This window comes from Triticum dicoccoides, chromosome 4A (assembly GCF_002162155.2).
Source record: "Triticum dicoccoides isolate Atlit2015 ecotype Zavitan chromosome 4A, WEW_v2.0, whole genome shotgun sequence".
Lineage (NCBI taxonomy): Eukaryota > Viridiplantae > Streptophyta > Magnoliopsida > Poales > Poaceae > Triticum > Triticum dicoccoides.
This window is the reverse complement of record NC_041386.1, coordinates 286,884,033-286,898,885: the sequence shown is the minus strand read 5'-3', so window position 1 is coordinate 286,898,885 and position 14,853 is coordinate 286,884,033.

Here is a 14,853-nt window from a genome sequence, read left to right as displayed (position 1 = left end):
ATTCTACTGTAATTGTTGCATCATGTGCTTGTGCCGTCAGAGTCTTCTCAAAGTTGCAAAAAATAGCATGGTCCATGTATCGTGTAAATACTGACAAAACACTACAGTGTTTTCCTTGTATAAGAATTTGGAGACTATCAGGTGGAAACCACATTTTCAGTGGAAGCTTGGGAACCTGAGCACAGGCTGTTGGATCCTGTGTGTATGGACTAGATCCATCCATCATTGCTACCTGCTATTTGCAAATAAACGCCCGCTGGGTTGCAATGATATTTTTCACATAACCCCTCGGTGTTTACAAGTCATCAAAGCTAGCATCGTCGCCCCATGTCTCCACGTAGACGTTTTGTACCAGCGGTGTGAAACTAGTTGCAATCAACATGGGGTAAGCAAGTAATTTTTTTGATATTATATCAGCAAACGCCCCATTTGGGTAAACAAAACAACAGTACACTCTCTCAACACAATTCTGCCAAAGGCAAGTAAAGCAAACAGTTCAATACAAAGATGCTAGGAGTAGAATTAGAACTCTGTCCAACAGAACTCTGCCCCTGAAAAAGAGAACTCTGCCCAGTTCCTAGTAAATTTAAGTAAAGCAAACGACTCAATACAACAGCCGAAACCACGACCAAACACTTGCGCTTTACAGAGCATATTCTAACAACTGGAACCATTGCCTAGAACAAATTAAAGTAAACCAAACAGTTCAGTTGCACATAGTGCTGATTATGTAGCACCAATATGAGTCAGTCAAATTCAATAATGCATCACTTCAATACATAAGTACATCAGTTAAGATAATGGTCCGAAAACAGTAATTAACAGTGATGGCAAATCTGCGGATTTGTACATTAGTCATTCAACACCTAGTTCTAGTACACTAGGAGAAGAAAAAACCAATGCAGTACTATTAGTCCTAATAACTTGCAGAAATCTTGCCACCAAGCAACCTGAAAGAAGAGTTGAATCGTCCAGGCAATAGAAATTAATTGCAATAGCTAATCTCAGCTCACTTCACTAATCAATAGCAATAGAAACTAAACCTGATGGCAAACATCATTTCTACAATTTTCTATGTTCAACCAGTTCCAACATCTTTCTTATTTCCCATCGTACTACACACAATTCTATCGCCATAAGAGTTCCTTGTTGCTGCATTAAGGGTGTGTTTGTTTGGGCTGCAAGTTTCACGGTTGGAGGTTTTGTAACTCTAAATGACTCGATTGTGTCTTTGCTGCAGATGGCTACTCTACACAGAATTTTAACTAAAATTACTGTTTTCAATAGTTTAAACAATGTATTTAAATGAGTTTCATATATAATTTGCTGACTATATAAGTTCAATCATCTATTCCACATGTTGACTTAAATGAAACGATTGGGTTGTAAGTTAATCATCTATGACTACACATGAATGTTTTCAGCCAAAAAATGATGTAAAGATGGCACTAGCAGTACCAGTTCACTGTCAATAGGATTAGTACCAATGGCACACATTCTTTTTCTCGCTGTCAATCACACTACTAGCAGTAGCACACACACATAAATTAATCTAGCAAATTTGCAGAAGCATGTACAAGCCCTAGACACCACTCGAGCTTTCTAAATTTACATACTTATCATCATCTAAATTCCATCTGGGCAGTAGTAGTAGCAGTTCATAGACATATATCACTTTTCATTAGACCACGGTCGCACAGAGCACACACTCTAGGCACATATAGTCATAGACGTATATAACACTTAATTAGGAGAAAATAAATTATACCTTCCCAATTTCTTCAAGACCAACATCTGCATCTGCTGACAATATGCCACTACTTCGTCCCCTCTCCTACTTCCTTCAAAGGATGTGCTGATCCTAGAGGAGACAACCCAATTAGCTACGACCTTGTCCCCTCGTCTATTTGCTTTGCAAATCTATAGCCCAATCTAGGGAAGAGGGAACCACTAGATGAGCCACGTGAGGAGAACAGGGGAAAGCAGAAAACATGGACACTAGACATCCTCATACCTGGGGACCTAGATCCAGCACGACGTCGTTGGGGAACGCTTGGACGAGTACTGGCACAGTTGGCCAGACAATCGCCGGAGAGGAATCAGCTGCGCCGCTCGCTGACCGCAGGCCCACCACGAAACGCTCGGAGGAGGACTGTCACTGCTGGCGGGACAATCACCAGAGAGGATTTAGCCGCTTGCTGGCCGCTTGCTGGCCCAGAGCGGAACGAGGGGGTCCTGCTGGAGGGAAGCATCGTCTCCTAACCCTAGCTTCCCATGGTAGGAACTCGAATCGAGATTGGATGCCGCCATGGGGAAAGGTATGAGACGACTCAGCCTCGGCATGCTTCTGTACCGAAGTACAGAATTATTGCGGGGTCCAATTTGCAATTTGCACGTACTCCCATCTCGTGGCGCACATTTCCAATCCAACGACAGCGGATCAAGTTTCCATGTTTCCGTTGAATGTACGGTTTGCACTAGATATGTACTCGCTGCGCCTTTGGGTTATACTTATGTAATTGATTCCATTTTGAATATACAATGCCATCGATGTAACTTTAGTGAACTTTTGGAGAATACTTGGGTGAAACAGCATGCTACAACTATAGAATTTAGTTTTCCATTCTTTAACTCGACACTCTTTCGGTTATGTGTTAGTACTGACAATGTTTAATACTCCATCCGTCCCAAAATTCTTGTCTTAGATTTGTCTAGATACGGATGTATCTAACAGATACATCCGTATCTAGACAAATCTAAGACAAGTTCGATACATCCGTATCTAGACAAATCTAAGACAAGAATTTTGGGACGGAGGTAGTAATAAATTGCCATCTTTCACACTTACGGAGCAGTACAAGTGGTCTTCCGTCAAAAACAAGGACCTGGCAGAGGAGAATATGGCAGCAGAGTGGAATAGAAGAAGACCCAAATAAGCCGCCTTGTGAATAACGTAGTTATTTTTAGAACCCTGATGAATAGTATGTGGAATTAGAACTAACTTGACACTTTTGGAATAGTAATAGAACCTCATATATGTCACTAAAGAAATAAGAACAACACCACAACATAATTTAGTAGCTCCAAATATATGGTTAATGAAGTGAAGGGAAAATGCCAAATGGGGGGCTTTTTTTTAAGAACCGTCCTCAAGGCACTATTCAATAATATATGTGGATTCACATATGATTGTACAACATTGAGAAAATGCAACATATTAAAGTAAATCATGGTAATCATGTCATGTGAGCAAATAATAGGCATAATAAATGCACATGCCATATTGCAAGCATGAACATGAATCATGATTAATGTAACATCGTAAGCACAAACGCAAAGCAGACACGGTAATAACAAGTAATATCTTCACCAAGCTTGCAAACATAATACAAGTGGTAGAGTCATGAATCATGTGTAATGCAAAACATGGCTCACAAATGCATGAAAAAAGCATAGAAATCTCTACTCTTATAAAAAACCGAGTTGGTGATGATGGTGTGTCTGCCATCTTGTAATATAGACCGTCTGATCTATATGTGACAGGTAGAAAGCAAACTATGACAATTTTACAAAAGATACCCGCACCTCTCTTCACATTTACAGATAAGGCCTTGCCTTGTTCATCCTTATCTCCCACAACCTCATTGCTGAGCAATTAAAAAAGAAAGTCTCTGGAACAATCTGGCATGGTGGCCGCTGCCGGGCCGTCCATCCCCATGCCTCCGCCCAGTCCGACCACCAGTCACCACCACACCCACTCCTCACCTTATCTCCCATCTTTCTCAAGATATTATTTTTTTCAATGAAATTCTTGAGACACCATTTTTCTGATAAAATTCTTGAGATATCAGTAGTTTTTACACATGGGATTACTCTTGCATGGGTCAATCCACAACAGATGTTTTGTACAAAAATGCATCTTGATGTTCCGTGCAATGCACGGCCATCTTGCTAGTGATCATAAAATGCAAAGTGATCATGGTAAGATGGGCATATAATATGTAATGAAAAGTAACCCATAGCCATGTGAGAGTCATGTAGAAGAAATGCGTGAAGTTCTTGCGCAAAGAGGGTGGTGGAGGGTAAGCACTCTATGGTGGCGCACATCGTTGTTGCTCTCTAGAGCTCGTTTCATCAACTCACGCGCTTGCGAGGTTGACGAGTAACTATGGGGACCTATACAAGAGACAAATGAACCAACGTGTATGCGTGGTAAATGTACACATCATCCATCATGACATCATCATCGTGATGGAACCATGTGGTGAATGAAGTCGTCGAGAATCGGCGCGTCATCATAATGGGACCTAGCACCAAATGATAAGACACAATAGAGGTAGAGATTAAGTTGTTAGTGTTGAAAGTGTCCTCACATGACCTATCAACTATCTCACTCTCTATATGTGGTGGCTCACTCATTCCCTCGAGGTAGGTGCACTCAATCTCACATATGATGGAGTCACTCATAACACTAAAGTGGTGGTGGGGGTGGCTCTCCTCACATGGGAATTAGGGCATCTCATCATATATGGGGCTAGTGATGAAAACACTCTGACTCTCAATATGGTGGCACAAGTCCCTAAACTCATCTCCAAATGCCGCCGTGGTCGAAGGGAATGCCTTCCCGTTATTTTGTTGTCTCCGTGTGATTTATTTGTTTGTTGCATTCATCATCACATCATTCACACTGCATCGACATTTGTTTGTCGTCATTTTCCAATACTTGCATCAGTTCGTAGTTGCCGGTTCTCTCTGTTCTTGTCATTGACCGTTTCGAGACCAACCACATTTGCACACGCCTGCGAGAAACAAATTGTTGTCGGGCTGCCCGCCTTTTCTCTCATCTCACCCACAACCCATCTACACAGCTGTAACGCCTAGATAATTAAGCTATAGTAATCCCATGTTAATGGTGCCATGTCATCATTTTCACTGTTGCTAAATCCCCCTTTGATTCCATCCAGTTTAATTTCAAAATTAAATTAAAGTCAAAAATTTAAAGTTTTCAAAATATCACAACTAAAAAGCTCATAATGTTGCAAATATTCCATAACTAATTATGGTGGTGAACCAACATTTTTATAAAGTGTTTTAATGTCCCAGATTAATCAAAATAGTGGCCTAAATAATAATGTAATTGCTTTTAAATTATAATAACAGCAAACTATTATATTTAGACCCCAACTAATTGTGGCAGTGGTATATTTAATAATACTAATTTAGAGACTAGGTTTATATTTTACAAATGTAAAAGTAAAATATAATAAATAAGAAAACAGAAAACAAATAGAAGAAAAACAAAAACTACTAAAAAAGAGAGAGAAAGCCCCTACCCCCTGGGCCACGGCCCACCCGAGCCAACCAGCCCACCTACCCATTCCCCCATTGTCCTCCCCCTCCTCTCCACTGTACGCCTGACCGAGTCCCTCGGTCGCCACCTGACCCCCTCGCCGGCCTCGCTGGCGGAGGATAAGGCCGACGCCTCGGTCTCCCCCCTGCCACCTCTCCCACTCGCCCTGCCTCCCCACTCGCCCTCTTTCTCCCTCTCCGCCTCTCCCCCTCCTCCAGATCCGTCGCGTCCGACAAGCCCATCACCATGGACGAGCTTGCCCACGCGTCCACCGTTCTCGCCGCCGCTTGAGACCCTGCCCAGAAGAATCCCCGTACTCCGCGGCCCCGTTTGCACCACCGTGACAGTGCCGAGGACCTCCAAGACGACGCCCGCTCCCTCTTCTTCATTGGGTCGCCACCATCGTCCACCATCGTTGCCATGCTGCTGCTGCTGCTACTAACCCGTCACCGGGCCCCCGTGCGCCCACATGATGAGCTCCGCACCGTATCCTCTCTCTCTCTCTGCCTAGCGCTCGTCCTGTAGCCACTTTGCCACCATTGCCGCGAGCTCGCTACCGCCGTCAATGGCACAACCGCAACCACAACATCTGCTCGTCGCGTCCGAGCACCCCAGTGTGCTCGTAGCCTCCTGTAGATGCCGCCTGGGCGCCTAGTTCGATTGATCGCCTCGCACCTCGTTGTTTCCGTCGAGCACCCATGGCCGGCGCCGTCTGCTAGCGCCGCCTTGGCCAAGTCCGGCCACCTCTGCCCTCCCGTTTGCACCGTTGGACGCGGCACACTCACGCGAGTCGAACGCCGCCACCCGTTGGCTTGGCCGTGGCCACGAGCCCGTCCATGCCCGAACTCCGGCGATAGTTCCGCTCGACATCGCCGTCGAATCCACTGTCCTAGCCCCAAATACGACCACGGACGGATGCGCACGAGCCCCCTCTTTCGAACGCGCCACTCTGCGCGCCAAATGGTGGCCGGAGGCGCGACCCCGACCACTTCCGGCGAAGCTCTGCCGTGTTTTTGGTCGTCGGCGCGCCACCACCCGCGCTGAAGTGGCTGGCCCGGGGCCACCCCTGGGTCACTGACCCGTGGGCCTAAGGGGCCCGGCCGGCCTGTTGACCTGGTCCACCATGCTGATTGGACCGACCCATGCAGCTGACAGATGGGGCCCACCCCCACTAATTAATAAAATTAGCTGAATTAATTTTAGTTAACCTAAATAGTTACAGACTAGTGGGCCCTACTGCTTAATTAGTTAGTTTAGTTAATTTTAGTCCACCGGTTAACTTCACTGTCTATGAGAGGTGGGTCCCACGTGTTAGTTTGACCAGTTAGCTGACACTACCGATGTCACCCTGACATCATGCTGACGCAATATTTCCTTTTTCTAAATTAATTTAAATAATAGCAATTTCAAAAAATGTTTTAAACTTAGAAAAATCATATAAAATAAAACCGTAACTTGGTTGAAAATAATTTATATATGAAAGTTTCTCAGAAAAATATGACGAATCCGAATATGCCCTCTATTCGTCTGTCACATGCCCCTAGCATAGCGAACATGGAACCATCCCCCTCTTTTCATCTGCCAGAAAATGCCAAACTTCGGGAAAACTTTGCCAGATGTTTCCCTCCTTCGCCGGTATCGTGTGGCACTGCGTTAGGAGACCCCTAGCACCGCATATTGTCATGTCATGCTTAGTGATGTATCTGTGTGCTTTGTATTTACTGTTTCCTCCCCCTCTTCTCTCCGGTAGATCCCGAGACCGATGCTGCCCTTGTGATCGACTATGTCATCGACAACCCTTCTCCCTTTTCAGCAAAGTTTCCAGGCAAGCAAACCCCCCTTGATCATTACGATATCGCCCATTCCATTCTCTCTCTTGCTTGCATTAGATTTTGCTACTATATTTGATTGCTCCTATTCTGATGCATAGCTTGCTTTTGTAACCTGCCGTTGTACCTTACTTGCTTATCCTAAACTGCTTAGTATAGGTTGGTTAGTGATCCATCAGTGACCCCTCACCTTGTCCCAGTTGCCCCTGCTTGATGACTGATGACTCAATCAATGTGATCGACGTCCAGGGCCCGACACATCACATCACACCCCCTTAATTAGTTGTACGACTCTGCAGAGCTACTATCGAGTGCCGAGGGTGATACCTCGTAACACACTCCTGATGATATCTCTACAACATAGCTAATCGGTCATGGTCTATCGAGGGTGATTCCTCCTTCACCACCCCCGATGACGACTCTGTCGTGCAACCCCTCAAGCATGAACCTCGAGGGTGATTCCTCCTATGTTCACCTTGATGATTACATCGAGCGAAATCCAGCGAGGGTGATTCCTCGGGTTTCCCCCTTGATGCTTTGGAAACACGGTTACCTTGACTTTACTTTAGACCCTTGTTAAAGTCAGTCGGGACCGGAGAGCACTCGCGAGAGTTACGGTGGTGGCTGGCTGTTAGCGGTACCACCTAGGATGTGGTGGTACCTCCGGACTTGTTTCGACAGTCGTCACTTCATTTAATAATGCACTAACTGGTCTGTATTTGTTCTAAATTGGCCACTGGCCTATACGCACTAACCACCATGCGGGAACAGTTATGGGCACTCGGCGTCATACGTTTATTCTAAAATCTCTGTCAGACGTCCAGTTCAGCATTGTGGCATAGTCGGATCGTGCCGGCCATCCGAGGTGGCGCTGGTATCAACCCTGCTCACAATGACCCAGAGTGCAATGGGCGATGGGCCCAAGACCCCGGAGTGCTTAGGATGTACACCGACGGGGACCTCTTTGTGGAACCTAGGTAGGACTACGACGTGTTGACCTTCCGAGGCCGGACATGACCCAGGCAAGTGTGTCCAGCCAGAGTAATCAAGCGTGTTGGGAAATGTGGTGCATCCCTGCAGGGAAGTTATCTATTCGAATAGCCGTGTCCACGGTAATGACGCTTGGAGTTGTATCCTGATCTATTACAACTAGAAATGGATACTTGAGATATGAGATGGATATGTTGGCTCCGGGATTGCTTTCTCACAAGGAGTCGAGGAAGGATCTCTAGGAGTTAATACTACACCATGCTTTAATTATAATATGCTATTATGTACTCTTCTGAATGCTGCAAGATGCTTGAAGATGCTAGTCTTTGATAGGCTAGGCCTTCCCCTCTATTCTGGCATTTTTGCAGTTCAGTCCATAGATACAACCCCACTCCTTTGATACCGATGCATACTTAGCATAGTTCTGATGTAAGTCTTGCGAGTACTTTGGATGAGTACTCATGGTTGCTTTGCTACCTCTTTCCCCTATATCCGGTTGCTGTGATCAGATGGTGGATCCTAGGAGCCAGATGCCACCCTCGTCGACTACTACTACTACCCCGACGGAGCCTACGACTACGTGGAGACCGCCGATGACCAGGAGTAGTTAGGAGGTCCCAGGCAGGAGGCCTTGCCTCTTCGATCGTTGTTGCTTTTATGTTTGCCTTCTTAAGGTAGTCTTGTTTAACCTTATGTCTGTACTCAGATATTGTTGCTTTTGCTGACTCTTGTGTATTCGAGTTGATGTATTCGATCCCTCGAGGCCCCTGGCTTGTAATATGAAGCTTGTATTATTTTAACTTGTGTCTAGAGTTGTGTTGTGATATCTTCCCGTGAGTCCCTGATCTTGATCGTACACATTTGCGTGTATGATTAGTGTACGATTGAATCGGGGGCGTCACAAGTTGGTATCAGAGTCGACTTCCTGTAGGAACCCCCCTTCATAACTCCTTGGCCGAAGTTGTGTCTAGTCATTGGAAAACTTTTACTAACATGGCTTTGTGGCTTACAGACCCATGTTGCCATTGGGTGGTATTAGGATCTTTTATTCATCGTCTATACTCTTGGACTCTAATCTCTCTTCTATACGGGTTAAATGAATTTTCTAACTCTAGCATTAGGATCTCGTGAATCACATTCACACAAAGAGCTAGATTATCTGCAATAATTCCTTTGAAAAGTATATTGAATAATACACACACTGTCATTTGACTCCTTTGAAACGTCTCTGCTTTTAGATGGATCCTATGAGACAGGTCGTGCGCCACACGACGGCTATTGGAGCCTCAGGATCACTAGATGCGCTAGCTAAGATGATGACCTATCTAGGTTATCGCTGGCACCCTGAGTACACCGTGTACGAGCAGTACCGTGACTTTAACCAGGAGCAGTACCATGCCATCGTCCGCCTCTATTCTCATGATGGTAACTCCTCTACTGTGCTGCACACTGCTCATGGTGTTGGAGTGAACATCGATATGGCAATCCACGATGCTGCTTATGCTGCTCTGACATGTTTTCGTGGAGAGTATCAGGAGTTGGATACCTCCCCTTTCAGACACATTGCTACCGCATCCAGCGAGGGTGAGCAGGGATACTACACTACTTCTTACACCACTGCCACCCACGAGTCCTTCTACCACCAGAACTTTGTTCGACATGCTGATGGTCTAGATCGAGCTAACCGAGCTCTTCGCCATGAGTTACACACCACCTGTGTGCACCTTTATGACGCTCTGATGTAGTTGCACACCTTTTTCGTATTTGGGCAGCTGCCCCGTTCTGTGGTCTACCCAGCCAGGACCATGATGCCCCTGGTGTCGGATGACCCGATGTTGGAGGCTACACCCCCGCTCATGGTTGATATGTCTCCATCGTATCTACTTTTCCTAACGCTTTTCCTCTTTTGCAGACTCTAATTTGCATGATTTGAATGAAACTAACCCGGGCTGATGCTGTTTTCAGCAGAACAACCATCGTGTTGTTTTTGTGCAGAAATAAAAGTTCTCAAAATGGAGCGAAACTTTTTGGAGATTTATTTCAGAATAAATAAAAAACATTGGGACCAAGAACCACCAGAGGGGGTGCCCTGGTTGGGCATGATACACCAGGGCGCGCCACCCCCTCCAGGCACGCCCTGGTGGGTTGTGGTCACCTTGTGCCCCCATGACCCTAATTCCAACTCCATAAATACCTATTTTCAGAGAAAAAAAATAAGAGAGGAAGTTTCCTCACGTTTCACAATACGGAGCCACCGCCACCTCCTGTTCTTGACCGGGAGGCCAGATCTGGAGCCCGTTTGGGGCTTCGGAGAGGGGAATCTTCGGTCTTCGTCATCACCAACCCTCCTTCATCACCAATTCCATGATTCTCCCCACTGGGAGTGAGTAATTCCTTCGTAGCTCGCTGGCCGGTGAGGAGTTGGATGAGATTCATCATGTAATAGAGTTAGTTTTGTTAGGGCTTGATCCCTAGTATCCACTATGTTCTGAGATTGATGTTGTTATGACTTTGCTATGCTTATTGCTTGTCACTAGCGCCCGAGTGCCATGATTTCAGATTTGAACCGTTTATGTTTTCACCGTTATATCTATCTTCTAGATCCGATCTTGCAAGTCATATTCACATATTACGTGTTATGATCCGTAATCCCCAGTATGATAGTAACTGGGATAGTTTCCGGTGATGACCGTAGTTCGAGGAGTTCATGTATTCACTATGTGTTAATGCTTTGTTCCGGTTCTCTATTAAAAGGAGACGTTAATATCCCTTAGTTTCTTTATGGACCCCGCTGCCATGGGAGGGTAGGACAAAAGATATCATACAAGTTCTTTTCCATAACCATGTATGACTATTTACGGAATACATGCCTACGTTATATTTATGAACCGGAGCTAATTCTGTATCGCCCTAGGTTATGACTGTTATATGATGAATAGCATCCAACGAATTCACCGATCCAATGCCTACGAGTTTTCCACATATTTTTCTTGCTAAGTTACTATTGCTATTGCTGCTATTACAACTGCTACAAAACTGTTACTGCTGTTACCATTACCATTGCTACTGTTACCATTGCTATCAAAACTATCATATTACTGTGCTGCTGATCACTTCGCTGCAAATATTTAATCTCCAAGTGTGGTTGAATTGACAACTCAACTGCTAATACTTACAAATATTCTTTGGCTCCCCTTGTGTTGAATCTATAAATTTGGGTTGAATACTCTACGCTCAAAAACTGCTGTGATCCCCTATACTTGTGGGTTATCAAGACCTTTTTCTAGCGCCGTTGCCGGGGAGCATAGCTATATTTGTTGAGTCACTTGGGATTATTATATATTTATCACGATAAAAATCTAAAAGATACAACAACCAAGATCGTTCCCTCTAAGACGAGGGGAGGTAAGGAACTGCCATCTAGATCTGCACTTGATTCACCTTTTGTTTGGAGTAGACTTGCAACACCACCATTGTTGGGGAACGTAGCATGCAATTTCAAAATTTTTCCTACGATCACGCAAGATCTATCTAGGGGATTCATATCAATGAGAGGGGGGGAGTGTGTCCACGTACCCTCATAGACCAAAAGTAGAAGCGTTAGGTTAACGCGGTTGATGTAGTCGAACGTCTTCATGATCCAACCGATCAAGTACCGAACGTACGACACCTCCGAGTTCAACACATGTTCAGCTCGATGACGTCCCTCGAACTCTTGATCCAGCAAAGTGTCGAGGGAGAGTTTCGTCAGCACTACGGCATGGTGACGGTGATGTGATCTGTGCAGGGCTTCACCTAAGCACTACGACAATATGACCGAAGGAGTAAACTGTGGTGGGGGGCACCGCACAGGGCTAAGAAACAACTGTTGTGCTTTGGGGTGCCCCTGCCCCTGTATATAAAGGAGGAGAGGGGGAGGCCGGCCAAGGGGCTTGCCATAGGGGGGGGGGAACCGACTAGGACTCCTAGTCCAAGTCGGCCCCCCTTCCTTTCTTTCGAAGGGGGAAAGGGGAAGGAGGAGGGGGAAGGAAAGTGGGGCCGCGCCCCCTTCCCCTTGTCCAATTCGGACAACCCATGGGGGGGGCCTCCCATTGTGGGCTTCCCTCTCTCTCCCCTATGTCCCATGTAGGCCCATTACTTCCTCGGGGGGTTCCGGTCAAGGTTGTCAGAATCGCGATTCTGTTATACGATTCTACGACTTTACGATCCAAACTAACCCCTCTGATTCTACGATTTTAGTTCATAGAATCTATGTTTTTACTATCCTGATAGTGAAGATTCTACGATTTGGGATCCTACCATCAGAGGTCTGATCCGATTCAAAATTGCGATTCTGACAACCTTGGTTCCGGTAACCTCCCGGTACTCCGAAAAATACCCGAACCACTCTGGAACCATTCCGATGTCCGAATACTATCGTCCAATATATCAATCTTTACCTCTCGACCATTTCGAGACTCCTCGTCATGTACGTGATCTCATCTGGGACTCTGAACAATCTTCGGTCACCAAAACACATAACTCATAAATACAAATCGTCATTGAACGTTAAGCGTGCGGACCCTGCGGGTTCGAGAACTATGTAGACATGACCGAGACACATCTTCAGTCAATAACCAATAGCGGAACCTGGATGCTCATATTGGTTCCTACATATTCTACGAAGATCTTTATCGGTCAAACCGCAATGACAACATACGTATGTTACTTGCCCAAGATTCGATCGTCCGTATCTTCATACCTAGTTCAATCTCGTTACCGACAAGACTCTTTACTCGTTCCGTAATGCATCATCTCGCAACTAACTCATTAGTTACATTGCTTGCAAGGCTTATTGTGATGTGCATTACCGAGAGGGCCCAGAGATACCTCTCCGATACTCGGAGTGACAAATCGTAATCTCGACCTATGCCAACCCAACAAACACCTTCAAAGACACATGTAGATCATCTTTATAATCACCCGGTTACGTTGTGATGTTTGATAGCACACAAGGTGTTCCTCCGGTATTCGGGAGTTGCATAATCTCATAGTCAAAGGAATATGTATAAGTCATGAAGAAAGCAATAACAATAAATCTTATCGATCATTATGCTAAGCTAACGGATGGGTCTTGTCCATCACATCATTCTCCTAATGATGTGATCCCGTTCATCAAATGACAACACGTGTCTATGGTCAGGAAACTTAACCATCTTTGATTAACGAGCTACTCAAGTAGAGGCATACTAGGGACACTCTATTTTGTCTATGTATTCACACATGTATCAAGTTTCTGGTTAATACAATTCTAGCATGAATAATTAACATTTATCATGATATAAGGAAATATAAATAACAACTTTATTATTGCCTCTAGGGCATATTTCCTTCAGTCTCCCACTTGCACCAGAGTCAATAATCTAGATTACATTGTAATGATTCTAACACCCATGGAGTCTTGGTGCTGATCGTATTTTGCTCGTGGAAGAGGCTTAGTCAACGGGTCTACAACATTCAGATCCGTATGTATTTTGCAAATCTCCATGTCTCCCTCCTTGACTTGATTGCAGATGGAGTTGAAGCGTGTCTTGATGTGTTTGGTTCTCTTGTGAAATCTGGATTCCTTCGCTAAGGCAATTGCTCCAGTATTTTCACAAAATATTTTCATTGGACCCGATGCACTAGGTATTACACCTAGATCGGATATGAACTCCTTCATCCAGACTCCTTCATTTGCTGCTTCCGAAGCAGCTATGTACTCCGCTTCACACGTAGATCCTGCCATGATGCTCTGCTTGGAACTACACCAACTGACAGCTCCACCATTCAATATAAATACGTATCCGGTTTGCGACTTAGAGTCATCCGAATTAGTGTCAAAGCTAGCATCAACGTAACCATTTACGACAAGCTCTTTGTCACCTCCATAAATGAGAAACATATCCTTAGTCCTTTTCAGGTATTTCTGGATGTTCTTGACGCTGTCCAGTGATCCACTCCCGGATTACTTTGGTACCTCCCTGCTAAACTTATAGCAAGGCACACATCAGGTCCGGTACACAACATTGCATACATGATAGAACCTATGGCTGAGGCATAGGGAATAACTTTCATTTTCTCTCTATCTTCTGCAGTGGTCGGGCATTGAGTCTAACTCAACTTCACACCTTGTAACACAGGCAAGAACCCTTTCTTTGACTGATCCACTTTAAACTTCTTCAAAACTTTATCAAGGTATGTGCTTTGTGAAAGTCCAATTAAGCGTCTTGATCTATCTCTATAGATCTTGATGCCCAATATATAAGTAGCGTCACCGAGGTCTTTCATTGAAAAATTCTTATTCATGTATCCTTTTATGCTATCCAGAAATTCTGTATTATTTACAATCAACAATATGTCATCCACATATAATATTAAAAATGCTACAGAGCTCCCACTCACTTTCTTGTAAATACAGGCTTCTCCAAAAGTCTTTATAAAATCATATGCTTTGATCACACTATCAAAGCGTATATTCCAACTCCTAGAGGCTTGCACCAGTCCATGAATGGATTGATGGAGCTTGCACACTTTGTTAGCACTTTTAGGATCGGCAAAACCTTCTGGTTGCATCATATAAAACTCTTCTTTAAGAAATCCATTAAGGAATGCAATTTTTACGTCCATTTGCCAAATTTCATAATCATAAAATGCGGCAATTGC